The sequence below is a fragment of the Symphalangus syndactylus genome, chromosome 5 (assembly GCF_028878055.3).
Source record: "Symphalangus syndactylus isolate Jambi chromosome 5, NHGRI_mSymSyn1-v2.1_pri, whole genome shotgun sequence".
NCBI lineage: Eukaryota > Metazoa > Chordata > Mammalia > Primates > Hylobatidae > Symphalangus > Symphalangus syndactylus.
The window spans coordinates 116,700,930-116,727,686 of record NC_072427.2 but is presented as its reverse complement, the minus strand read 5'-3'; the positions used below and the strand labels follow the sequence as shown (position 1 = coordinate 116,727,686).

The following is a 26,757-nucleotide window of genomic DNA, read 5'->3' as shown; positions in this document are numbered from 1 at the left end:
GGGGAGCGGGGAGGGCGCGCGGCGGGGCTCGGGTGGGAGGAGCGCGCGCGCGGCGGGGACCATGGCGTGGGGAGCGCGCGTGGCGGGGCGCGCCCTCGGTCCCTTCCCCGGGAGGTGAGTGGTTGACCGGTCCGCCGGGGAGCCGGGGAGCGCCGGGGAGCCAAGCTGCAAGTGTCCCTCAGCAACTAGTCTCGCTGAGATCCGACCCAGAGTTCGGCCTCTGACTGGACGCCTGGGAATCCGTGAGCTTAACCCCCGCTTAAATCCCAAACTGAAAATCATAGCGCTTTCTTGTTGGTTAAGGTTGTCATTCCAATAAGAAGCCGGACCTGGGGACCGCCAGGGAAAGCCTGAGCATGGCAGCGAATGGGGAGGCCTGGAGGGATCGCAGCAGTCTTGGACTCGGGGTCTGAAATTCTCTCCCTAGGATTTGTAAACAGTGCCAGTTCCTAAGCTATTTGCTGTCCTGTGGTCTGTCCATCTTTAAAGCCCACCAGTAACCATCCAACCTCCAGGCTGACCCTCTAAACCTGCTTTAGCTGGGCGTTGACCCGCACCACCACCGGAAGGCAGTGAAGAGGAGGGAAAAATAAAATGAACTAGGACCTCCTGTAGAATAACTCCTCCTGTGGAATAAGGTTATGGAATAATCATGTTTTTTAATATTCCTGTCTGATGGGCTTTATAGTTCCATAATTACAGGAAGACCTCCACCAAATAAGGCATCCATAAAAGAGTCTGGGGAGAATTATGAACACCCAGACCACAATTTATATCATGTTGTTTTTATACATTTGCAGAAATTTGCACAATTCTGCAATCTCAAAATCTAATTTTTATTTTCCTCAATGATTTCAGAATAACTCTGATTTATTTTTAACAGTTTAAGATGCTACGTGGGAACAAGGCTATAGCCCATATTACTGGTTTGTTACATAAGATTTTTGTCGTACTTCGCCGGGCGCGGTGGCTCACGCCTGTAATCCCAGCACTTTGGAAAACCGAAGGGGGTGAATCACCTTAGGTCAGGAATTCGAGCTCAACCTGGCCAACATAGTAAAACCTTCTCTACTAAAAACACAGAAATTAGCTGGGCGTGGCGGCGGGAGCCTGGAGTCCCAGCTGCTTGGGAGGCTGAGGCAAAGAAATCGCTTGAAGTTGGGAGGAGGAGGTTACAGTGAGCCGAGATTGCGCTGTTGCACTCCAGCCTGGGCAACAGAACAAGACTCCATCTCAATTGTATACATATCTCAATATGTATCAAAATTCTGTTAATGCATAATTCAGATTTCATCCGTATTGGGGGAAAGAGATGGCACTTAAACATGACTACAAAATTACAGAATGGTCAGGAATTGTTGGCTTACCTAAATCTAAAAAGCCATGAGAGCATTAATTTGTCTTTTAAGTGGTCACATATCTGTCGGATTTGTGGGTTAAGAATAAAATAATCTGAAAATATTGTGTGCCCTTCTATTTTGCGAATATTTCCCTCATCTCTCATGATACACATTTTTATATTTAATTTTAAGTCAGTTAAGTCATTTAAATTTAAGTTAATTCATTGTCATTTCAGGGCACAATTACAAACGTGTAAAAACAGCTTCCGTTACTGCTACTAGAATGTAATGAATATATGAGAACTATACACAGCCTAAAACGTAATTTAAAAAAAAAAAAAAAAAAAAAAATCAGTAAATCCCCTAGGGATTATAAAGTAAAGCAAATTGGCCATTTGATGTACCCAATAGCTATTAGTGATGATACTTCTAAAGACCACAGATTTGACTCATGATTTCTTATTCTGTCTTTCTGAATATGAAATCATGAAGAATTAAACAGGCAGCTACCAATACAAGATGAACTACAGTAATTATTGTATCCCAGTCAACAGCTAGGAGGGGCACCTGAAATTAAAGGAAGCTCAAATCGAGATGGTGATATCAGCTTGTGGTCAAATAACCAACCACCACTGAGAAAGCTGTTTAGAATGAAGAACTCCTCCACATATCACTCAACTGCGCAGAGCTCTCATGAAGGCCTCTTGTCCACCTAGGCTGCCTTCGATGAGGTTCATGTTGATTTGGTTTGAGTATGTGTATAACCATGTGAGGCACGTGTGAAGAGTGTGACATGGTGCATAACAATTTATTCTGTGCCTCATACCTGTGCTAGGGATCATCCCAAGTCAAAACCCAGGCAATTCTAGCAACCTCCAATAGCATCACTGCTTCTATCTCTTGTTCTCGAGTCTTTTCTCCCTTCAAATCTGCCTTTACATGAGCCTCCAAACTGATTAAGAAGCAAGACATGAATGAAAACCAGTGAACCTTGTCTAGACTTTCTAGTAGTCTATGTACCTAACCCTCTTTAACTCTGCCTATAGATTTCACTGTGATGCAGAAATTGTTTCTAGTTTTTAAAATATCACCCATTGGGATCAAAATTTGATGTGGAATGTAACAATATGAAAGGTAACGATACGAAATGCACTTCAATGTTGGTAATTAATTCCCTAAGGGATATAAAAAAAGTCTTGTTCCGAAGTTCTCCTTTAATTCTCTCTTACTCTTAATATCTGCTGGCTGCTTCCTTTCTAATAGTTAACGTTTGAGATTTTTAAGGTTCATTTTTTCTTCCACTGGAAACTCCCTGGACCTCATCCATTGCCATTGCCATTACCATAGTTTCAGCTACTCTCTTCATAGAGCCCATCTCAGATCCAGAGCTCAGTAGTGCAAGAAATGTTTATTTGATTTTCTGAAATGAACTAAGTTCTACCTCCAGTGGTAGAATACATAGTCCCAATCAATTGATTGGTCTTCCCTGAGCCTCTTTTTGCTAAGCTGGATTCTGACTTCTAACAGGCTGTTGTGCTCCCTCATCTCGGTGATGGAGGTTCATCACTCCCTCCTGGAATTAGTAGATGTATCCGTGTTCCCGCTGGCCTCTAGCTGTGGACATCTTTATCAAGTAGGATTACATTTGGCTGTTACCTAAACTAATGAGATTTAAAGATTCATGTTATATGGCTGCCATGTAAAAGTCTAGACAGTGGGCAGGGCAGGGTTAATATGGCTAGTTTGCTCTGCCTAAGTGTGAGAAATTCAGGCACTTTACAGCTCACTGCTCTGATGTTTGTAGGTGTGACCCTTATCCTCATAGTCCAGACAGTGGCTCAAGCTTCAATCATTACATCTATGTTCCAGGTAACAAGGCAGAGGAAGGAGTAAAGAAGAGAGTTCAGGTATCATGGTCATCTTTTCAAATGCCCTCCTCACCCCACAAGGGGTGGGAGGTAGTGAGAGAGATGGCCAGGTGCAAGGCAGTGGGACCCAAGTGTGTTCAAGGAAGGGTTTGCTTGGTGGACTGGTGATGGCAGAAATGGGAAATTAGTTACTTGTAGAGACAAGTGATCCAATAAGTGAATATATGAATGATAATGAGAACCACATTCGTCACTGTTGAAGTTATAAGAATGGAAAGAGAAAACTTGAATGAGTCTTGTGTTGTTATAATGAAATTGGTGGTGTTGATATGAACTCAAAAGTTTTTAACATATATATAGTATATAAATAAATGTTGATGTAAACCTCTGCTGCATACACACACACACACACACACACAAATATTTTCTACATTTGTACTCTAAGAGGGCTTGGGAACAATGACACCCCAAAAGGAATGAGCATATCTTGCATCCACATTTTAATTTTTTACTAAAAGAAACCAGGGCTCCTTGGAAAAATGGCTGATTGCAGGACTAGGACAAGGCAAATAAAAGTTGAGCCTGAAACATCTTGTTATCCCAGAAAATAATGAAAGTAATGATGGAGACAGAATAAAAGGACACAGGAACCAACCTGAAAAAAGCTCCCACTGGCCAAAGATGGTCTAACTTGAGCACTAAAATAAATTATGATAGCAACAGATTATAATCCAATGAATAATTCTGGTACCATGAGTTCATTACAGATATAAATTATAATAAATGAGTACATTCAAAGTTCAATGACCAGTGAGATTTTTACAGGGTTCAACGTATATTTCCACAAAGTACTTAGTTAAATAGATTAAAAGGCTGAAAGATACCACCTTAATCAAATGATCAAAGTGAACATTTGACAGATCAAAATCTTGCAACCCATTGCTTTTCCTACATAACTTGGATCTAATCATGAGAAAACAAATCCAATTTAAGGAACGTACTACAAAATATCTGCCCTGTAATCTTCAAAAGTGTCCAGGACATAGAAGTCAAGAAAGTTGGAGGAACTGTTCCAGACTGACAGATTAAAGATACTGTATTATGGTTCCCTAGAGAAACAGAACCAATAGGATGCAGATATATAAAGAGATTTATTATGGCCGGGCGCGGTGGCTCACGCCTATAATTCCAGGTTTGGAGTGCAGTGGTGCTATCTTGGCTCACTGTAACCTCTGCCTCCTGGGTTCAGGTGATTCTCCTGCCTCAGTCTCCTGAGTAGCTGGGATTACTGGCATGTGCCACCATGCCTGGCTAACTTTTGTATTTTTAGTAGAGACAGCATTTCACCATGTTGGCTAGGCTGGTTTTGAACACTTGGCCTCAAGTGATCTGCCTGCCTAGGCCTCCTAAATTGCTGGGATTCCAGGTATGCGCCACCATACCGAGCGTCAACATATTTTTTCTACCAGGAGTTTCAAAGCTCTATTTTAAAATTTATAAGCTAAGCATTGACTCATCTTTCTCTTTTCATTTCTGTAGTAACAGTTCTAGCCTGAGGGCAGTAATCAGAAAGCCTCACTGCTGTCTGACTGGAGCCAGAGGAGAGGTGGCAGGATATTCCAGGAATATAAGTAGTTATCAACAATAAAATTTCACAGTACCTTGCTATAGCTTCCACACCGTTATCTCTTACCCAAGCTTCAGACCTGTATTTCCCACTGCCTTGGTATCATGAAAAAAGTCTCAAACTAAATAGATCCCAAAATGAACTCATCATCATCCTGTATTCTGTGTCTCTGGAAATAGCATTATTGTCTATCTAGTTGCAAAGGCTAGAGACTTCTGAGTATTCTAAAATTCATACTCTCTGCCCATTCCTACAACTTCTTCCTATCACCAATTTGTTATACAATTGAAATGCTTTCCTCTTCTACTTAAGAATTTTTTTCTCATCTTATTGGTATCCATGGCTAATGTCAGTACACCCATCATTGTCTGGTAATTGGCCCACACTGGTAGCTTTTTGTCTTTTTTGTCTCACCCTGTATCTTCTGAGACAAATGTTTGCATGCAGTAATTTTTTTTGAGACACACTCCCAAGTAGTAGTGTGCTGGACTCAACTCATACTGGCATCCAAGGTACAATTGTGTACACCTCTCTCCAACTGCAGATTTGGTGATGTCATGTTGGTAGCTTGAAATTATGGTGTATTTATGTCACAGAAATAGGCAAACGCTACAAACAAAGATAACTTTTTTTTTCCTGGAGAGGCAGTTATTAAACATTTATCAGAACACGACTGAGCCTAGGAAACATGAGTGGGGGACTGAAAAGAGTAAAACAAGGAATGGCATAAAACCCATGCAGTGATTTTTAAAATCTTTTAGTTTCCTTTACACGATTAACCTGATTTGGGCTCGATATCACTAAGGACCCTTCAGGAGCCATATAGAATGTACCTCAGAATTGTTCTACCAAGAAGGGAGTATTTATTCATTAGTTTCCATTCCCCATTGGACAGGGATTATTTCATAGGATGTTAATATTTGCAGATTTTCTTGTGTGTAGAGTGGCTGAATTGGCTCCTACAGGTATGTCCAACAGCAGTGGCAGTGAGGCGCAGGGGCAGAAAGTGAACTATACATTAAACAACTAAAATGAGTTGCTGTCTGGTTACATCTCTACATCTTTGGTTGCTGCAGCAAGGACTGGAGTAAAGGTTAGTTGAGAAGATATGAGTCAGAGTGCAAGAGGAATCTAACACACGTGCAGATCTGCCCTACACTTAGTCCATTCTGCCGTAGAGTCTTTGAGGTATGTCCAGTATTTACGTCTCCAAAAGACTTGATAGACAGGAGTTTCTAGGATAAGCTGCAGCATCTACTGTGTAACTGGTCTCAGGGCCATAATGATATGCATTATCTCTCTCCTGTACCACCCACTCTCAATTTTCCCATTCTTGGCCAGTACTTCAGCAAATCTAGGTTATTGCCTGGTGGGGACTCAGATTTTCCTCCCCAAGAGGTATGATTTGCCGGTTGTGTTAAACTTACTGGGTCATGGTTCTAGTAACTGCCCATTTCGAGTTGTCATTGGATATGCAAGTACTAAAATATGCAGTGAATCCCGAGTTCCAAACATACGCCTTCTTGTCTTTCTTGTGTAACTCAACCATAGCTCCTATACCTCCCTGCCAATACGGTAATTACTGTGTTTGTCTATTGGTCCAGTAACATGAGAAGCTCAAAAATGGCCAAGCGGTGGTCATAGCTTCCAGTACAGTAGGACCCTTGCTGTGTCTCCTGGAAGAAGCATCCCTTCTACTAGGGAACTAGGATTCCTAATCCAGCAGTACCTAAATTGTCTTGTAGCTCTCCCTGAATTAGTCTGGGAGTTCTTTGAATATAGGAACTGTATTTATCTTCCCATTGGACACATAGAAGCCAGTCAACAGTTATATGAATGAAAGATTATATTTGCCAGAAGCAGGGAAAAATGTATATGTAACACTGATTTTTTCCCTCATAAAATCTTATTTATGGATTTTATGTTGTTTCTTATTGCATATGACTCAATTCTGCAACAGATAAACCATATCTATACCATTAATATGCCGTAGTTCAAAACCTTTGAGCAAATGCTGTTATTTTAGCTCCCAAATACAAAATAAACTTACAAAGAACATTCCATTTCGATTATTAGCAATTTTTAAGTGGTGAAAAAGAGGTTAAAATATGAATATTACAAAAGTGTTGCCTTTCTAGAATAACTTGAGCTTTTAGCTAAAATGAGAGCATTTAGAATTTGTCTGATTATATTTGCCTGAATTATTAAAAAAAAGAAATAATAATTTGAAATGCAAAATGCTTTTTATGGTTCCCTAGGAGAAGAAAAGATATTATTTGTGGGTTCTTTTACCCTAGCTATTTTTTTTTTTTTTTTTTGAGAGTCAGTCTTACTCTGTCACCCAGGCTGGAGTGCAGTGGCGCGATCTCAGCTCACTGCAACCTCCACCTCCAAGGTTCAAGTGATTCTCCTGCCTCAGCCTCCCGAGTATACACTAGCTATTCTTAATTCCGAATGAGAGAATCTGCCTATAAAAGTGATTTGTAAACATTTAAGATATTGCTTCCATTCTATTATAACATGTAGAGTAAAAGCATTATAAATAAGGATTCCTACTAAAGGTCTGGTGTTTCTACACTGTTATTTAAAATGACTCAAATGTGTGAATGAAAATAAGATTATCTCCTTATAAGATCAAGAAGACAAGCTGGCAAGCAATTAGAAGTGCTCAATATTATTCTATAGGTAATGTGTGTGTGTGGTTTTGTCTTCTTTCTTTATATGTAATATTTCTGAGGCAAATAAGTAGTTTTAAGTTACATACAGCTTCAAATGTCTAAACCATTTGATAAAATGGTCTCTAACTTTTTCTACCAAAAATAGATTTACATTCCAGTTTTGTTTTTAAGAGATGATGAGTGATAACATGGCTTGAGGGCTTTGCAGGAAGCCGCTTATAAAGTAAGCTAAAGGTCCTGTCTACCTGTACAAACTTGTTTAGCTTTTGGTTGAAGACTGAAGAGCAGATAAATACTTTGTAAGCAACTTTCATGATAAATTTGTAGCATGTGAATTCTTCCTCTTTCTTCTAACACATTTCTGAGGCCAAAACTAAAGTAACTTCTGCTATGGTTTGAATATGTCTCCCAAAGTTTATGTGTTGGAAATTTAAACCCCAGTGCAACAGTGTTGAGAGGTGGGATCTTTAAGAGGTAATTATCAGCTGGGCGTAGTGACTCATGCCTGTAATCCCAGCACTTTGGGAGGTTGAAGCTGGAGGACTGCTTGAGGCCAGGAGTTTGAGACCAGCTTTGGCAATATAGCAAGACAGCAAGACAGCAAGACGCTGTCTGTAAAAAAAAAAAAAAAAAAATTAATAGAATTAATTAGCCAGGCATGGTGGTGCATGCCTGTAGTCTTAGCTACTTGGGAGGCTGAGGTGGATCACTTGAGCCCAGGAGTTCAAATCTCTGTCCATTTAAAATTACCCAACAGATATTCTGTTATAGCAGCACAAAGTTTGAGGCAGATATTTTTGAGGTTAAAACACTATCTGTCACTGGGAGCAGTGGCTCACGCCTGTAATCCCAGCACTTTGGGAAGCCAAGGAGGTCAGGAGTTCGAGACCACCCTGTCCAACATGGTGAAACCCCATCTCTACTAAAAATACAAAATTAGCCGGGCATGGTGGCACATGCCTGTAATCCCAGCTACTCAGGAGGCTGAGGCAGGAGAATCGCTTGAACCCAGGAGGTGGAGGTTGCAGTGAGTTGAGATCACGCCATTGCCTTCCAGCCTAGGCAACAGCTGGGACTACAGGCGCATGCCACCACAGCCAGCTATTTTTTTGTATTTTTAGTAGAGATGGGATTTCACCATGTTGGCCAGGATGGTCTCTATCTCTTGACCTTGTGATCCACCCGCCTCGGCCTCCCAAAGTGCTGGGATTACAGGCGTGAGCTACCCTGCCTGGCCAACACCCTTATTCTTAAAGGGGTGTACAACCAGAGTTTCTTTGTTGTTTATTTTTTTTCTGCCCATTTCTCCCCAAGTAATCCCTAGCTTCCTGTCATCCTTTTCCTTTCTTTTCTCCACCCTCCATTCCCTCACTGAATATACCAGGAACTCCAATATCTTCTTTCCTTAAACTGCAGAACAGTTCAACTCTTCAATCCCAAATTTAGCTCTAGGCTCATTTTGCATACCTAAACCTATCAAGGTATTCAGCAGAACAAAAGGGACTTTCTTATAACAGAATGCACCCTCTTTAGAAGAGAACTCTCATTATAAGTTAGCAATTTTAAACATTCTTTAAACATTCTAGTGTTCTTGGTTGCACTAAGGATATTAAGGATCATGTTTGGTCAGTGTGCCCTAGAGAAGTAATTGGCAAGAGACCCCCAGCCTGGATGCTCTTGCCACTGTGAATATGATTCTTTTAATTCTGATCTTAGACCTGGATTTTATTGCTATTAAGTTTGAAGGCATTCCCTTGTAATACAGATGCCAGTTATATTAATTTATTGCTTACAGTCAAACATTCCATTGTACTCAATTAGGGTTCTATCATGTATAAGAGAAACACATTTTTTTCTGCCACTTTACATATAAGGTATTTGACTTTTTTATAAAAGGCAGTACTGGTGGCTCATGCCTGTAATACCAGCACTTTGGGAGGCTGAGGAAAGCGAATCATGAGGTCAAGAGTTCAAGACCAGCCTGACCAACATGGTGAAACCCTGTCTCTACTAAAAATACAAAAAATTAGCTGGATGTAGTGACAGGTGCCTGTAATCCCAGCTACTCAGGAGGCTAAGCCAGGAGAATCACCTGGGAGGCGGATGTTGCAGTGAGCCAAGATCGCGCCACTGCACTCCAGCCTGGGCAACAGAGTGAGATTCTGTCTCAAAAAAAAAAGCAGTGCTGTTTACCTCAAGAATAATGTCAGTTTCTTCCTGAAACTCAAGTGGGTCTCAGTAAGAAACTAATTATTATTCTTTTGGGGGAGATTTTTATTGTAAGGATCAAGAGAATCAAAAAAAGAACAACCAGTTCTCAGGAAGGAGAGAAACTGGAACAGCTCTCGGGGCCTCAGAAGGGGGAACCCACAGACACTCTTAGGGGCCACCCTTGGGATAACTTGGCACTAACTGCCTTATCTCCATATGACTCTGCTAGAGATTTTATTTTATAAATATTTTATTTTACTTTATTTATTTGAGACAGGATCTTACTCTGTAGCCCAGGCTGGAGCGCAGTGGCACGATCTTGGCTCACTGCAATCTCTGCCTCCCAGGCTCAGGCAATTCTCCTACCTCAGCCTCCCAAGCAGCTGGGATTACAGGCAGATGCCACCACGCCTGTCTAATTTTTGTATTTTTAGTAGAGATGGGGTTTTGCCATGTTGCTCAGGCTGGCCTCAAACTCCTCTGAGCTCAGGGGATCCTCTGTCTCAGCCTCCCAAAGTGCTGGGATTACAGGTGTGAGCCACTGCGCCCGGCACTAAAAACATTTCAAATTGAAGTACAACACACAAAAAGTGAACAGGTCTTAAGTATACAGCTGAATGAATTTTTACCAAGTGAATGCACATACTAACTGGCACCCAGATTAACACTCAAAACATTGTCCATGCCCCAGAGTCTTCATGTCGTCTACTAGTCATTGCTCCCACAAGTATTCACTATTCTGACTTCTATCACAAATTTGTTTTGCTCATTTTTGAACTTTATTGAAATGTAACCATATAGTATGCTTTAATGTCTGCCTTCCTTTGCTCAGCATTATGCCTGTGCAATTGTCATGCCAGACTCCCATTGACCCCATTAGGGATGGCATCCTGTCTAAGAGGCTGAAGAAGAGACGTGGAGACAGCAACTGAGACATAGGGTTTATTGGAAGAACTTACATACAGGGATGGTCCAGTGGCAGCGGCTGGACAGGAGAACCACTCCCATTTGTAAAAAGCATGCAGTTTTTATAGCATTTTTGCTTAGCACCCTCCATCTAGCAACCTCCAGCTAGCAGTTTTCATTTATCCCAAAACAAAGGGCCTCAAGCCCATGTACAGCCTGCATTCCAAGGGATGGACTAGGGGTTCAGATGTCCTTCATAGATAAGGAGGGAAACTGGGTTGACCACTCCCAGGTTCCTTAGCTCAGAACTCTGAACACACATTCCTCTTAGACCATAGGTTCGTTCTTAAGGGTATACTTAAATTATTGCTGTCAGGTTCATCTGTCATACAGCAATGTATCCTACCGTTGCATCCAACAGTAACGTGTTCTGATTGTTATACAGTATTCCACTCTATGAATACTATACCCTTGATATACATTTGGGTTGTTTCCAATTTGGAGATATTATAAACAAAGCTACAAATGAACGTTCTTGCACTGTCTTTTGGGTCACCCATGTTTTCTTTCATCAAGAGTGGAATTGCTGGGGGATAAGGTAAACGCATATTCAGATTTAGTAGACTGTTGCCAAATGGCTTTCCAAAGAGGCTATGCCAATGTACGTTCCCAACAGCAGATGATTACTTTCAGTTGTTCCAGATCCTTGCTAACATGTGGTATTGTCATTTTAAAATTTTGTATCCTTTCTGATACGTGAGTAGTGCTGTCTCATTGTGTGCATTTCCCTGATGACTAATGATTGAGCACCTTCTCCTCATATGTTCATTGAACAATTAAATGTCCTCCTTTGTGAAGTGCCTGTTTAAGTATTTTGCCTTCTTATTGGGTTGTCTGTCTTTACATTATGGAGTCCTTTATTAGAATTCACACCTAAAATTTAAATTTCCAGAAAAGCCTGGGCATGGTGGCTCATGCCTGTAATCCCAACACTTCGTGAGGCAGAGGTGGGCAGATCACTTGAGTCCTGGAGGTTGAGACCAGCCTGGGCAACATGGCAAAATTCTGTCTCTACAAAAACAAAAATTAGCCAGGCGTGATGGTGTGTACCTGTAGTCCCAGCTACCTAAGAGGCTGAGGTGGGAGGATCACCTGAGCCCAGCAGCCATGATCACACCACTGCACTCCAGCCTGGGTGACAGAATGAGACCCTGGCTCAAAAAAAAAAATGAAAAAAGAAATGTTAAGTTATCCTAAAAAGCTCTCTGGTTCTTAATAATTCTAAAATTGTTTCCCTGCAATATTATTATCAAATAAGAATCAGGGGTAATTTTGGTTAAATTACTCCTGATAAATATGTAACAGAAAACATATAAATATGTTATATAACAGATAAATATGTTTGGTGGAATATAACATATTTATATTCCAACAAATACCATCTAGTATTCTATGTGTTTTATTAAAATCTTATATTAATGTAGTAACAGTATTTTTCATTAATTGATATGGTTGGGCTGCATCCCCACCCAAATCTCGTCTTGAATTATAGTTCCCATAGTCCCCACATGTTGTGGGAGGGACCCAGTGGGGGGTAATTTAATCATGGGGGCAGTTACCCTCATGCTGTTCTCGTGATGGTGAGTGAGTTCTCATGAGATCTGATGGTTTTATAAGGGGCTTTTCCCCCTTTTGCTTGGCATTTCTCCTTGCTGTTGCCGTGTGAAGAAGGACATGTTTGCTTCCTCTTCTGCCATGATTGTAAGTTTCCTGAGGCCTCCCAAGTCCTGTGAAACATTGAACCAATTAAACCTCTTTCCTTTATAAATTACCCAGGCCAGATGTGGTGGCTCATGCCCGTAATCCCAGCACTTTGGGAGGCCGAGGCCGGGGATTACCTGAGGTCAGGAGTTTGAGAACAGCCTGGTCAACATGGTGAAACCCCATCTCTACTAAAGATACAAAATTAGCCGGGCGTGGTGGCGGGTGCCTGTAATCCCAGCTACTCAGGAGGCTGAGGCAGGAGAATCGCTTGAACCCGGGAGGCAGAGGTTGCAGCGAGCCGAGACCACACCATTGCACTCCAGCCTGGGCAACAGCAGCAAAACTCTATATCAAAAAAAAAAAATTTACCCAGTCTCAATATGCAATCTCTGCCTCCCAGGTTCAAGCGATTCTCCTGCCTCAGCCTCCCAAGTAGCTGGGATTACAGCCACCTGCCACCACGCCTGGCTAATTTTTTGTATCTTTAGTAGAAACAGGGTTTCACCATGTTGGCCAGGATGGTCTTGATCTCTTGACCTCATGATCTGCCCACCTCGGCCTCCCAAAGTGCTGGGATTACAGGCGTGAGCCACTGTGCCCGGCCAGCACTATTCTTTAAAAAATTAATACGTTATAAATAAGGCTAAAGTCATTTTTTATTTGAATTCCCCAAATCCTAGTACCCTCCCCTGTGCCAGAAGTAGCCATTGTTTTAAGTTTGATGTGCACAATTCACTACAGTAAACAGTATATACATTGTTCTACAACTTGCTTTTTCCCTTCCACACTTTGTCTTGTTATGCTGTGTTGCATACTCGTCTAATTAATACATTTCAGCAGCTTTAAGGAAAAATACAATATCAATATACCACAATTTATTTAAGCCATTCCCCTATGGATGTCTGTTGGGTTGTATAGAGTTTACGTTGTTTCATATGACTTTTTCACATAATAGGGAAGACATTTCTGTACACAAAATTGATCAAAAAAGCTCAATGTTTAACACAGAAAAAATTACATTTGCAGTCAATACTTTTGTATCTATTCTGCAGTAAAAACTTTTATATCCTTTGGCATCACCTAAAACATACAATGAGGGAATGCCCTCTTATTCTAAAATTCTGTGATGTCGTAAGTATTCCCAATAGGCTATGCCAAGTTGTTTTTAGTTTTCTTACCATACACTGGATAGGTAGTGGGTTTTGTCTGTTTGTTTGAAATAGGCCGGGCGTGGTGGCTCACACCTGTAATCCCAGCACTTTGGGAGGCCGAGTCGGGTGGATCATGAGGTCAGGAGATCGAGAGCATCCTGGCTAACACAGTGAAACCCCGTCTCTAATAAAAATACAGAAAATTAGCCGGGAGTGGTGGCGGGCGCCTGTAGTCCCAGCTACTCATGGGGCTGAGGCAGGAGAATGGTGTGAGTCTGGGAGGCGGAGCTTGCAGTGAGGTGAGACTGCACCACTGCACTCCAGCCTGGGTGACAGAGTGAGACTCCATCTCAAAAAAAAAAAAAATAAAAAAAGAAGGGTTTTTAACATTAAAGTTGTTGGCATTTTTACAATATAAGTCCCTTATCCGTCCCCAAAAATTTGATCACGTTTATTAAACATAAATATCTCTTTCATGTACATGTGGATCTTGAATAGAAGTGTATGTTTCATGTAAAGGTTGGTATGATGTTCAACAGACAGCATAGAGTTCAATATACACTAGAGAGTGAGATGACCCATAAACTGAACCAGAGCTAGTAGTAATGAACATATAAACATGAGTACATGTAGAGTTCAAAGAAATCTAAGGGATTGCTTTGAATTTCTCTAGAGCCTGGAATAATCATTAAAGTCACTCTCAGTATAATCTCATGGGCAAGGAAAACTTCAATTGCTCATGGTGTACACAAGTCTTTACTGGGTTAGGTGCAGTGGTTCAAACCTGTAATCCCAACATTTTGGGAGGCCAAGACAGGAGGATCACTTGAGCCCGGGAGTTTGAGACCAGCGTGGGCAACATAGTAAGACCTCATCTCTACAAATAATTTTTTTAAGATTACCTAGGTGTGGTGGTGTGCACCTGTAGTCCCAGCTACTCAGGTGAGGTGGGAGGAGTGGTTGAGCTCAGAGGTCAAGGCTGCAGTGAGCTGTGATGGCACCACTATACCCCAGCCTGGGCAACAGGGTAAGACCCTGTCTCAAAAAAAAAAAAAAAAAAAAAGTCTTTACTAAAGGCTAGGCAATAGTGAATAACCAAAAGGAAATAAACACAACGTGTAACACCAAACTACATTGTCTGGTTATTACATGACTGTAATAGGTCCGTTGCCTGATGTGCATGGTAAGCCAATATGCCAAGACACCAGGTTGCAGCAAAGAAAGAGTTTTAATTGTAGGGCTGCCATATGAGGAGATGGGAGGAAACCTCAAACTCCCTGAGGAGTTTGGGGCTAGAGTTTATAAGGGTTTTGGAGTGAGCCAAGGCGTGACAGTTGTTGCTTGGTTGAAGAGTGCAAGATGAAGTCATGGTACAGAGAGATGAAGAAATGATATTCTCGTGTTGATGCTGATTGAGTTACCCTATGAGGGTCTTAAACTGCTTGGCATCAGCTGTTCTGCTGGAATTCGGGATCTGCTTAAGCAAGTCCTAAAAGTGTTAGGACTCTAATGTCAGAAATCATATCTATCTTAAACAAAAGCTATATGATTCTAGGGCCAGGAATCCTATTTATAGGTATAATGGGGGTGCAGACGGCCAGTATCTAGTGTGACATCACTTTCAGTAACAAGGAAGTGGGTCAACATGCAGACTGATTACCACTTGATTATAAATATTTCTGTCCAGAGTTCTTGTAAAGCCATCGAGGGTGGTATATTAGTCTCTTTTCATGCTGCTGATAAAGACATGCCCGAGACTGGGAAGAAAAAGAGGTTTAATTGGACTTACACTTCCACATGGCTGGGGAGGCCTCAGAATCATGGCAGGAGGTGAAAGGCACTTCTTACATAGTGGCAGCAAGAGAAAAAATGAGGAAGAAGCAAAAGCGGAAACCCTGATAAACCCATTAGATCTCATGAGACTTATTCACTGTCATGAGAATAGCACTAGAAAGACTGGCCCCCATGATTCAATTACCTCCTCCCACTGGGTCCCTCTCACAATACGTGGGAATTCTGGGAAATAAAATTCAAGTTGAGATTTGGGTGAGGACACAGCCAAACCATATCATTCCACTCCTGGCTCCTCCAAATCTCACGTCCTTACATTTCAAAACCAATCATGCCTTCCCAACAGTCCGCCAAACTTAACTTATTTAAGCATTAACCCAAAAGTCCACAGTCCAAAGTCTCATCTGAGACAAGGCAAGTAAGTCCCTTCCGCCTATGAGCCTGGAAAATCAAAAGCAAGCTAGTTACTTCCTGAATACAATGGGGGTACAGGTATTGGGTAAATACAGCCATTCCAAATGGAAGAAATTGGCCAAAACAAAGGGGTTACAGGGCCCATGCAAGTCCAAAATCCAGTGGGGGCAGTCAAATTTTAAAGCTCCAAAATGATCTCCTTTGACTCCAGGTCTCACATCGAGGTCATACTGATGCAAGAGGTGGGCTCCCATGGTCTTGGGCAGCTCCGCCCCTGTGGCTTTGCAGGGTACAACCTCCCTCCTGGCTGCTTTCACAGGCTGGCATTGAGTGTCTGCAGCTTTTCCAGGCGCATGGTGCAATCTGTCAGTGGATCTACCATTCTGGGGTCTGGAGGATGGTGGCCCTCTTCTCACAGCTCCACTAGGCAGTGCCCCAGTAGGGACTCTGTGTGGGGGCTCCAACCCCACATTTCCCTTCTGCACTGCCCTAGTAGAGGTTCTCCATGAGAGCCCCACCCCTGCAGCAAACTTCTGCCTGGGCATCCAGGCATTTCCGTACATCTTCTGAAATCTAGGCAGAGGTTCCCAAACCTCAATTCTTGACTTCTGTGAACCCACAGGCTCAACACCATGTGGAAGCTGCCAAGGCTTGAGGCTTCCACCCTCTGAAGCCGCAGACCAGGCTCTATGTTGGCCCCTTTCAGCAGTGGCTGGAGCAGCTGGGACACAGAGCACCAAGTCCCTAGGCTGCACACAGCACAGAGACCCTGGGCTTGGCCCACTAAACCATTTTTCCCTCCTAGGTCTCCAGGCCTGTGATGGGAGGGGCTGCTGTGAAGTCTCTGACATCAACCGAGAGACATTTTCCTCATGATCTTGGGGATTAACATGAAGCTCTTTGCCACTTATGCAAATTTCTGCAGCTGGCTTGAATTTCTCCTCAAAAAAATGGGTTTTTCTTTTCTGCATCGTCAGGCTGCAAATTTCCTGAACTTCTATGCTCTGTTTCCATTTTAAAACAGAATGCTTTTAACAGCACCCAAGTCACCTTTTGAATGCTTTGCTGCTTAGAAGTTTCTTCCACCAGGTACCCTAAATCATCTCTCTCAATTTCAAAGTTCCACAAATCTCTAGGGCAGGGGCAAAATGCCACCAGTCTCTGATAAAACATAACAAGAGTCACCTTTGCTCCAGTTCCCAACAAGTTCCTCATCTCCATCTGAGACCACCTCAGCCTGGACCTTATTGTTCATATCACTATCAGGGTTTTTGTCAAAGCCATTCAACAAGTCTCTAAGAGGTTCCAAACTTTCCCACATTTTCCTGTCTTCTTCTGAGCCCTCCAAACTGTTCCAACCTCTTTGTGTTACCCAGTTCCAAAGTCGCTTCCACATTTTTAGGTATCTTTCCAGCAATGCCGCACATTACTGGTCCCAATTTACTGTATTAGTCCATTTTCGCGCAGCTTATAAGACGTACCCTAGACTGGGAAGAAAAAAATGTTTAATTGGACTTACAATTCCAAATGGCTGGGGAAGCCTCAGAATCATGGTGGGAGGTGAAAGACACTTCTTACATGGTGGTGAAAAGAGAAAAAATGAGGAAAAAGCAAAAGCAGAAACCCCTGATAAACCCATCATATCTCATGAGACTTATTCACTATCATGAGAATAGCATGGGAAAGACCAGCCCCCATGATTCAGTTACCTTCCCCTGGGTCCCTCCCACAACATGTGGGAATTCTGGGAGATACAACTCAAGTTGAGACTTGGGTGGGGACACAGCCAAGCCATATGAGGTGGCGTCAATAACTTGCTCGCCAGAGCTCCCAATCCGCCATCCAATTGCATTCATCTTAGACTTATCACTTAGGGGACTGAGCCTGGACATCTATTGTTTTAGTTAAGAGGCTTTCCACCTCAATTAACAGAAAACCAACTCCAATCCTTTAACAGTGAAGTTGGCTTATATAACCAAATGTCTTGATACATGCAGACTTCAGGTACAATATTGTCATTGCCCGACAGGTTCTTCCTCTCCACTGCACAGACAAAATCAGTCCACTGAGATGGCAGCATTGCAGTAGAGAAAGTTTAATTGACATGAGGCAAGCCCATGAGGAAGAAATGGGCTCAAATCAGTCTCTGAAGATTTGGAGGTTAGGAGTTTTTAGGGAGTAGGTGCTGCTGATTGGTTGGGGATGAAATCGTAGGGGTGTGGAAAATAGTCCTCATGGGCTGAGTCTGCCTCTGGGTGGGGCCACAGGATTCATTGAGTCATGAGTTCATGTGGGGTCCATCTGAAAAACATCTCAAACCAATTATACGTTCTGTAATAGTGATGTTATAGAGGAGCAATTGGGAAGGTCACAAGACTCCTGAGCAGTAAGGGATTAGAAACTATGCCTACATTTTAGCAGAGTTCAGGCCCCTCTCACAGTCGGAAGCTTGTGGCTTTTTATTCATTTTACAAAGGCAGTTTAGTTTTGGGAAGGGCTGTTATCACCCCTGCTTTAAGGTTAAACTATAAACTAAATTCTCCCCAAGGTTAGCTTGGCCCACACCCAGGAAAGACCGAGGATAGCTTGGAGGTCAGAAACAAGATGGAATAAACTATGTCAGATTTCTCTTACTGTCATAATTTTGCAAAGGCAGTTTCAACATAATCAAAGTTCTAGCCTGATTTTCTTGCAGTGTTTGTGAGTCCATTCTCCATGTGTAGGTTTTGTTCTCAGGCTGGCTTCCCTCAAGGACACAAATTAAGCAACAGGTTTCTTTGCTTACATTCAATATGGAACAGTGAGATCTACTTTCCATCATTATCAATCAAATATAAAGAACTTTCCCCAAAGCTATTAGTAGCTCAAATTTTATTGGCCAATACTGAGGTACACTCCCATTCCTAAACCATTTGCTGGCCAGAGATGAGATTACCTTAACCAGTCCTTACTTTGTGAGCTGAGGATGGTGTTAGCTTTTCCTAATCCCAAAGGTTGGATAAGGATGGATACCAGAACAAAATTGGGGATCTATGAGAAGGAAGGAGTGGGAAATTGATTATAGGTAGGCACCAAGAATATCCACTATATATATATTTTTTCTACCTTCTTTAAATTCTCACACTATTATTCCCTTGATTTTTGTGGTCCAACTGCACTGGCTTTCTTTTGGATCATCAAACATGCTTTGCTCCTTGTCACCCTGAGATCTTTGTTCAGACTATTTTCTTAGCCTGGAATTCTCTTCTCCCACTCTCTTTCCTGGTAAAATGCTACTCACTTAAAAGTCATTTCTTTCATAAAGCCTTCCCTCAGCCCCTTACTACATTATGTGCTGCTTCTTCCAACTCAAAGTAACTTAAGCAAAAGGAGAATACAGTCAGTTCTCATTATGTGCAGTAGTTATGTTCTATCAAGTTGCCATAAACACTGCATTAGTGAATACTGAACCATTACTCCCAGAAGACTTAAAAGATTAGTTTCCAGGGAGCCTCTGGTCACAATATTTTCATCAATGGATCAATACATAACCTTGTTTTATGTGTGTTTTGGCTTAAAGACATCTCATTTAATACGTATTATTGATTTGTTAACACTGAACTACCAACATGCTAACTCATGCCTGAACAAAGCTTATCTAACCCATATATTTTCTCTGTAAGGCACATCTCAGTCTTGTACTCAGGAACGCTAAACAAAACAGCACTTTAGCACTAAGCTTGAGGGCCATTTTAAACAGTGAAAACAACGAAAAGCACAAAATGTGAAAAACGTGGCGCTAAATAGATTGCAAAAAGGACATTTGTTTACAGTGTGAGAGGTGAAGCAAGACAGCAGACGTCTTGTTGAACCTCAGCTGGAAACATGTGCATTAGGTGACTCAAATTTTTCACTACTCTGTACATACATGTCAGTGAATGATTGTGAAAGTGCTGTTGGGGCTCAGAAAACAATATCCCGTAGTATGGCACTGTGGCATGCTGAGTGCTTTGATCTGAAGGAGAACCAAGTTCTCACTGACTTTCTCCTGTGCTCTTGTCTCTTGCGCTTCTCTCCTGAAGAGCAAGAGGGAGCTCTCTCTGAATTTCCCTTACCTGCCTAAAAATGGATCCTCTAAAAGGGACTCATTTGTCCCCTCTCTGCAATCTCATTGTCTAGGGAAGATTAATTATATCACAGGAGAGGAGACTAAAGGTTGGTAACTTGCCCAGATAGACTTTGTCAAAAGTTGACACCTATTCTTCTTCTTGTATTTTTTTTTTTTTTTTTTTTTGAGATAGGGTCTCATTCCTATCGCCCAGGCTGGAGTGCAGTGGCACTATTGTGGCCCACTGCAGCCTTGACCTCCCAGGCTGAAGGGAGGTCCTGCCTCAGCCTCTTGAGTAGCTGGGACCATGGCATGTGCCTCCACACCCAGCTATTTTTTTTTCTTTTTTTGTAGATATGTGGGGTTTTTCCATATTGCCCAAGCTGATCTCAAACTCCTGGCCTCGAGTGATCTGGCCGCCTCAGCCCCAAATGCTGGGATTACAGACATGAGCCACTGCCCCCACCCCATCTGTTCTGAGGGTTGCTACTTGAGATATTTTCTCTGTATAACAAGACAACTTCGTTCACTATAAATTTCCTCCTCTCACCCTCTCATAACCTGTTACCACCTCCCCACAGAAGCCTCAAGCCCCTATTTCCTTCTATGGCTCAGGATGCTATAAAAACTTTGACCATCTACCCCTTCTTTGAATCTTATAATTTGTGAGGCTCCCACGTGCATGCACATAATAAAACTGTATGCCTTTTTTCTTGTTAATCTGTATGCTGTCAGTTTATTCCAGAGACTCAAATTATCAAACCTTCAGAAAGTAGGGGGAAGGTTTAAAACTCCCTTATAGTTTCAAGAGTATTAATCTAGGGATTACAAATACATTTTAGCAGGTAAGCAAATTCGCAAATACAGAATCCCCGAATAATGAGTGTGGTGGTTAATATTAGGGGTCAACTTGATTGAAGGATGCCTACATAGCTGGTAAAGTATTGTTTCTGGGCGTGTCTGTGAGGGTGTTGCCAGAGGAGATTAACATTTGAGTCAGTGGACTGGGAGAGGAAGACCCACCCTCCATGTGGGTGGGCACCATCCAATCAGCTGCCAGAGAGGCTCGAACAAAGCAGGCAGAGGAAGGTGGGATAAGCTGGCTTGCTGAGTTTTCTAACTTTCATCTTTTTTCCATGCTGGATGCCTCCTGCCCTTGGACATCAGACTCCACGTTCTTCGGGGACTCTTGGACTTACACCAGCGTTTTGCCGAGGGCTCTGTAGGCTGCACTGTCAGCTTCCCTACTTTTGAGACTTTTGGACTCGGACTGAGCCACTACTGGCTTCCTTCTTTCTCAGCTTGGAGACGGCCTGTCATGGACTTCGCCTTGTGATCCTGTGAGTCAATTCTCCTTAAGAAACTCCCTTTCATGTGTACATCTACATCCATCCTATTAGTTCTGTCCCCCTGGAGAACCCTGACTAATACAATAAGAATCAATTATATGTTGCTGGGTGTATCTGGAAAGTCCAAGCAGGTAAATCTGATTCCAGACATGACTAGATCCGAGAGTTTCACGTCTCTCTTTTTTCCATCCCTCTGTTGTCTCTTCATGGCTTTGTTCTTGAAGAGACTCTCTCTACTCAGCAGCACAACAGCTACCAGTAGTCCCAAGTCTATGTAATTCTTAGTTTACCCCCAAGCCCAGAAGATAAACCCTTTATCTCCCAAGCTCTGTGTGTTTAATCTAAGAGAAGAGTCTGATTGGGCTTTCTCGTACCCATTCCCTCATCTAGGGCAGGTGCAAGTGTGTTAGCCCCACCTGAACTGCATGAACAGACTCGTTACTGCGAAGAGGGGAGCCGTAATCAAAAGAAAGGAAAAGGAGCACAGTTGAATCTAATTAACAGGTGTTAATTATACCTTGCACATTTTTAGAATTCCGTGAAATGAAAAATGAACATTCTTTAAAAAATAATTTAGTTTTTCAACCATTGTCCACTCCCACCCCAAGTAGTCCTGTTTGTATTGTTGCCATCTGTATGTCCATGAGTACCCAATATTTGGTTCACACTTGTAAGTGAAAACGTGGTATTTGGCTTTCTGTTCCTGCGTTAATTCACTTAGGATAATGGCTACATCCATGTTGCTGCAAAGGACATGATTTCATTCTTTGTTTTTATGACTCCATAATGTTTCTGTTGTGTATGTACCACATTTTTTACCCCGTCCACCACTGATGGGCACCTAGGTTGATCCCATGTCTTTGTTATTGTGAATAGTGCTGCGATGAATATATACATGCATATGTCTTTTGGTAGAATGATTTATTTTCTTTTGGATATATACCCAGTAATGGGATTGCTGGGTCAAATGGTACTTTTGTTTTCAGGTTTTTGAGAAATCTCCAAACTGCTTTCTTTGCACACTGGCTGAACTAATTTACATTCCCATCAACAGTGTATACAGGTTCCCTTTTCTCTGCAGCCTTGTCAGCATCTGTTATTTTTTTACTTTTTAGCAATAGCTATTCTGACTGGTATGATATGGTATTTTATTGTGATTTGATTTGCCTTTCTCTAATGATTAGTGATATGGAGCATTTTTTTCATATATTTGTTGGCTGCTTGTATTTTTTTTTTTTTTTTGGAGAAGTGTCCATGTCTTTTCTCCATTTTTAATGGGGTTATTTGTTTTTGCTTGTTCAATTGTTTAAGTTACTTATAGATTCTGGGTATTAGACCTTTGTCAGATGTGTAGTTTGCAAATATTTTCTTCCATTCTGTAGGTTGTCCATATAATTTGTTAATAACTTATCCTGCTGTGTGGAAGCTCTTTAGTTTAATTAGGTCCCACTTGTCAATTTTTGTTTTCATTGCAATTGCTTTTGAGGACTTAGTCATAAATTATTTCCGAAGGCCAATGTCCCTAATGGTGTTTCCTAGGTTTTCTTCTAGTAGTCTTATAGTTTGAGGTTTTAAATTTAAATCTTTAATCTATCTTGAGTTCATTTTTGTATATGGTGAAATGTAGGGGTTGAATTTCATTCTTCTGCGTATTGCTAGGCAGCTATCCCAGCACCATTTATTGAATAGGAAGTCCTTTTTCCATTGCTTATTTTTGTCACCTTTGTCAAGATCAGATGGCTGTAGGTGTGCAGCTTCACTTCTGGATTCTCTATTCTGTTCCATTTATCTATGTGTCTGTTTTTGTTGTAGCCTTATAGTATAGCTTGAAGTCAGGTAATGTGATGCCTCTGGCTTTGTTGTTTTTGCTTGGAATTGCTTTGGCTATTCAGGCTCTTTTTTGGTTCCATATGAATTTTAGAATAGTTTTTTTCTAGTTCTGTGAAAGATGACATTGGTAGTTTGATAGGAATAGTGTTGAATATGTAGATTCCTTTGGCAGCATGGCCATTTTAACAATATTGACTCTTTTTCCGTGTTTTGTTTTGTTTTTTCTTTTTGTTTTTTTTGAGACGGAATCTCCCTCTGTTGCTCAGGCTGGAGTGCAACCTCTGCCACCCAGGTTCAAGTGATTCTCTTGCCTCAGCTTACTGAGTAGCTGGGATTACAGGCATGTGCCACCATACCTGGCTGACTTTTGTATTTTTATTAGAGATGGGGTTTTACCATAGTGGCTAGGCTGGTCTCAAACTCCTGACCTCAAGTGATCTACCCACCTCGGCCTCCCAAAGTGCTGGAATTACAGGCATGAGCCACCATGCCCAGTGGTATTTATTCTTCTGATCCATGAGCATGGAATGCATTTGTGTCATCTATGATTTCTTTGAGCAGTGTTTTATAGATCTCCTTGTAATGATCTTTCATCTCCCTGTTTAGATGTATTCCGAGGTATTTTGTGTGTGTGTGGCTATTGTAAATGGGATTGTATTCTTGGTTTGGCTCTCAGCTTGAATGTTGGTATATAGAAATGCTACTGATACTTGTACATTGATTTTGTATCCTGAAACTTTACTGAAGTCATCTATCAGTTCTCTGAGCCTTTTTATGGTGTCTTTAGAGTTTTCTAGGTATAGAATCATATTGTCCGTGGAGACTGATATTTTGACTTATTTTCTGATTTGAATGCCTTTTATTTATTTCCTTTGCCTGATTGCTCTGGCTAGCAATGTACTACGTTGAATAGGAGTGGTGAGAGTGGGCATCCTTGTGTTGTTCCAGTTCTTAAGGGAAATGCTTCCAGTTTTTTTTGTCCATTCAGTATGATGTTGGCTGTGGGTTTTACATAGATGGCTCTTATTTTTGGAGGTATGCTCCTTAGATGCCTAGTTTCTTGAGGGTTTTTATCAAGAAGCAATGTTGGGTTTCACTGAAAGCTTTTTCTGTGTTTATTGAGATGATCATATGGTTTTTGTTTTTAATTCTGTTTCTATGGTCAATCACATTTCTTGAATTGTGTATGTTGAACCGACCTTGCATCCTAGGAATGAAGCCTACTTAATTGTGGTGAATTAACTTTTTGATGTGCTGTTGGATTTGGTTTGCTAGTATTTTGTTGAGGATTTTTGCATCTATGTTCGTCAGGTATATTGGCCTGGAGTTTCTTTTTTTTTTTTTTTCTGTTGTGTCTTTGGTAGGTTTTGGTATCAGGGTGATGCTGGCTTTGTAGAATGAGTTAGGGAGGAGTACTTCCTCCATGATTTTTTAAAAAATAGTTTCAGTAGAATTGGTATAAGCACTTTGCATTTTTAGTAGAGATGGGAGCTTCACCACATTGGCCAGGCTGATCTTGAACTCCTGACCTCAAGTGATCCATCAGCCTTGGCCTTTGGCCTCCCAAAGTGCTGGGATTACAGGCATGAGCCACTGGTCTCAATTTCACTTAGTTTTTCTCTGATTTTAGTTATTTTTCTGCTAGGTTGGGGATTAATTTGTTTTTGTTTTTCTAGTTCCTCTAGGTGTGATATTAGGTTGTCAATTTAAGATTTTTTCAAGCTTTTTGATGTAGGCATTTATTGCCAAAAATACTACTCTTACCACTGTTTTTGCAGCATCCCAGATATTTGTTATGTTGTGTCTCTAGTTTCATTTATTTCAAAGAATTTTTTGATTTTTGCTTTAATTTTATTGTTTATCCAAAAGTCATTCAGGAGCAAGTTATTTAATTTCCATGTAACTTTGTGGTTTTGAGAGATTTAGGTATTAATTTCTATTTCTGTTCCACTGTGGTCTGAGAGTAAGATTCCTATGTTTTTGAATTTACTGAGGCTGACGTAAGTATATCTTGATATTTTGCTACTGTCATTTGGGAGCATACTCTAAAAAATATAAATATGGCAAAGCATATTGCCCTGCTCTGGCCCCGTTTCTTCTTCTTCTCCTCCTCTAGAGGCAACCACAGCTTTTTAAAATATAAATATATAACTTTTAGTGTATATGCACGTATCCATAGAGAATATACAAATTATTATTTGTATTTCTAAATTAAACATAAATAGCATCATAGTTTATAGGTTCGTTTTCAACTTGCCTTTTAACAGCATTTTTTGAACTATACAATCTGATACATGGAAATCGAGTTTATTCCTTTTATCTGTTTATTATTCTATTGTATCATTGCGGGAAGTCAGGGACGCCGAATGGAGGGACCAGCTGAAGCAATGGCAGAAGAACATAGATTGTGAAGATTTCATGGACATTTATTAGTTCCCCAAATTAATACTTTTATAATTTCTTACACCTGTCTTTACTGCAATCTCTGAACATGAATTGTGAAGATTTCATGGACATTTATCACTTCCCCAATCAATACTCTTGTGATTTCCTATGCCTGTCTTTACTTTAATCTCTTAATCCTGTCATCTTCATAAGCTGAGGATGAATGTCACCTCAGGACCCTGTGATGATCGTGTTAACTGCACAGATTGTTTAAACAATATGAAATCTGGGTACCTTGAAAAAAGAACAGGATAACAGCGATGTTCAGGGAACAAGGGGGATAACCATTAGGTCTGGCTGCCTGAGAGCCGGGCGAAACAGAGCCATATTTCTCTTCTTTCAAAAGCAGATAGGAGAAATATCGCTGAATTCTTTTTCTCAGCAAGGAACATCCCTGAGGAGAATGTGTTCCCAAGAGGAGGTCTCTAAAGTGGCCAGTTTGGGAACATCTGTCTTTTACGCTTGTAGATAAGCGATGAAATAAGCCCCAGTCTCCCGTAGCGCTCCCAGGCTTATTAGGATGAGGAAATTCCCGCCTAATAAATTTTGGTCAGATCGGTTGTCTGCTCTCAAACCCTGTCTCCTGATAAGATGTTATCAATGACAATGTGTGCCTGAAACTTCATTAATTTTGCCCCCGTCCTGTGATCTCGCCCTGCCTCCATTTGCCTTGTGATATTTTATTACCTTGTGAAGCATGTGATCTCTGTGACCCACACCCTATTCATACACCCCCTCCCCTTTTGAAAATCACTAATAAAAACTTGCTGGTTTTGTGGCTTGGGGGGCATCATGGAAACTGCCGACATGTGGTGTCTTCCCCGACACCCAGCTTTAAAATTTCCCTCTTTTGTACTCTTTCCCTTTATTTCTCAGACCGGCCAACACTTAGGGAAAATAGAAAAGAACTTACATGAAATATTGGGGGCTGGTTTTCCCTGATATTGTATGAATATAAGAGAAATTATCCATTCCTCTACTAAGGGAGAGTTAGAATGATTTTGATTTTTTTAAAATTTTTACTAAACTACTTAATTGCTATAGTTTTATAGTGCATCTTGACATCTGGATGTCTGGGTAGTGCAAGTCCCCTTCAGTTCCCCTTCAGAATGTCTCTATTCTTAGGCCTTTACTATCTGAATCTTAGGACTACCTTTTCAGATTACATAAAACCCAGCCATGAGTTTGATTTTGATTGGAATTGTATTGCATATGCAGGTTAATTAGTGATGAACAACATGTTGATGAGGTTAAGTATTCCTACTTAAGAACATGGCTGCCAGGTGTGGTGGCTCA

General features: G+C 41.3%; 1 long non-coding RNA gene across 1 annotated transcript; it reads left to right on the top strand.

Moving 5' to 3' along the window:
* Positions 1 to 69: 69 nt before the first annotated feature.
* On the top strand, positions 70 to 26,757 carry LOC129482825 (uncharacterized). The gene is made up of 3 exons (XR_010120816.1): positions 70 to 242; positions 21,005 to 21,177; positions 21,577 to 26,757. It is a non-coding gene; the product is annotated as an uncharacterized lncRNA (long non-coding RNA).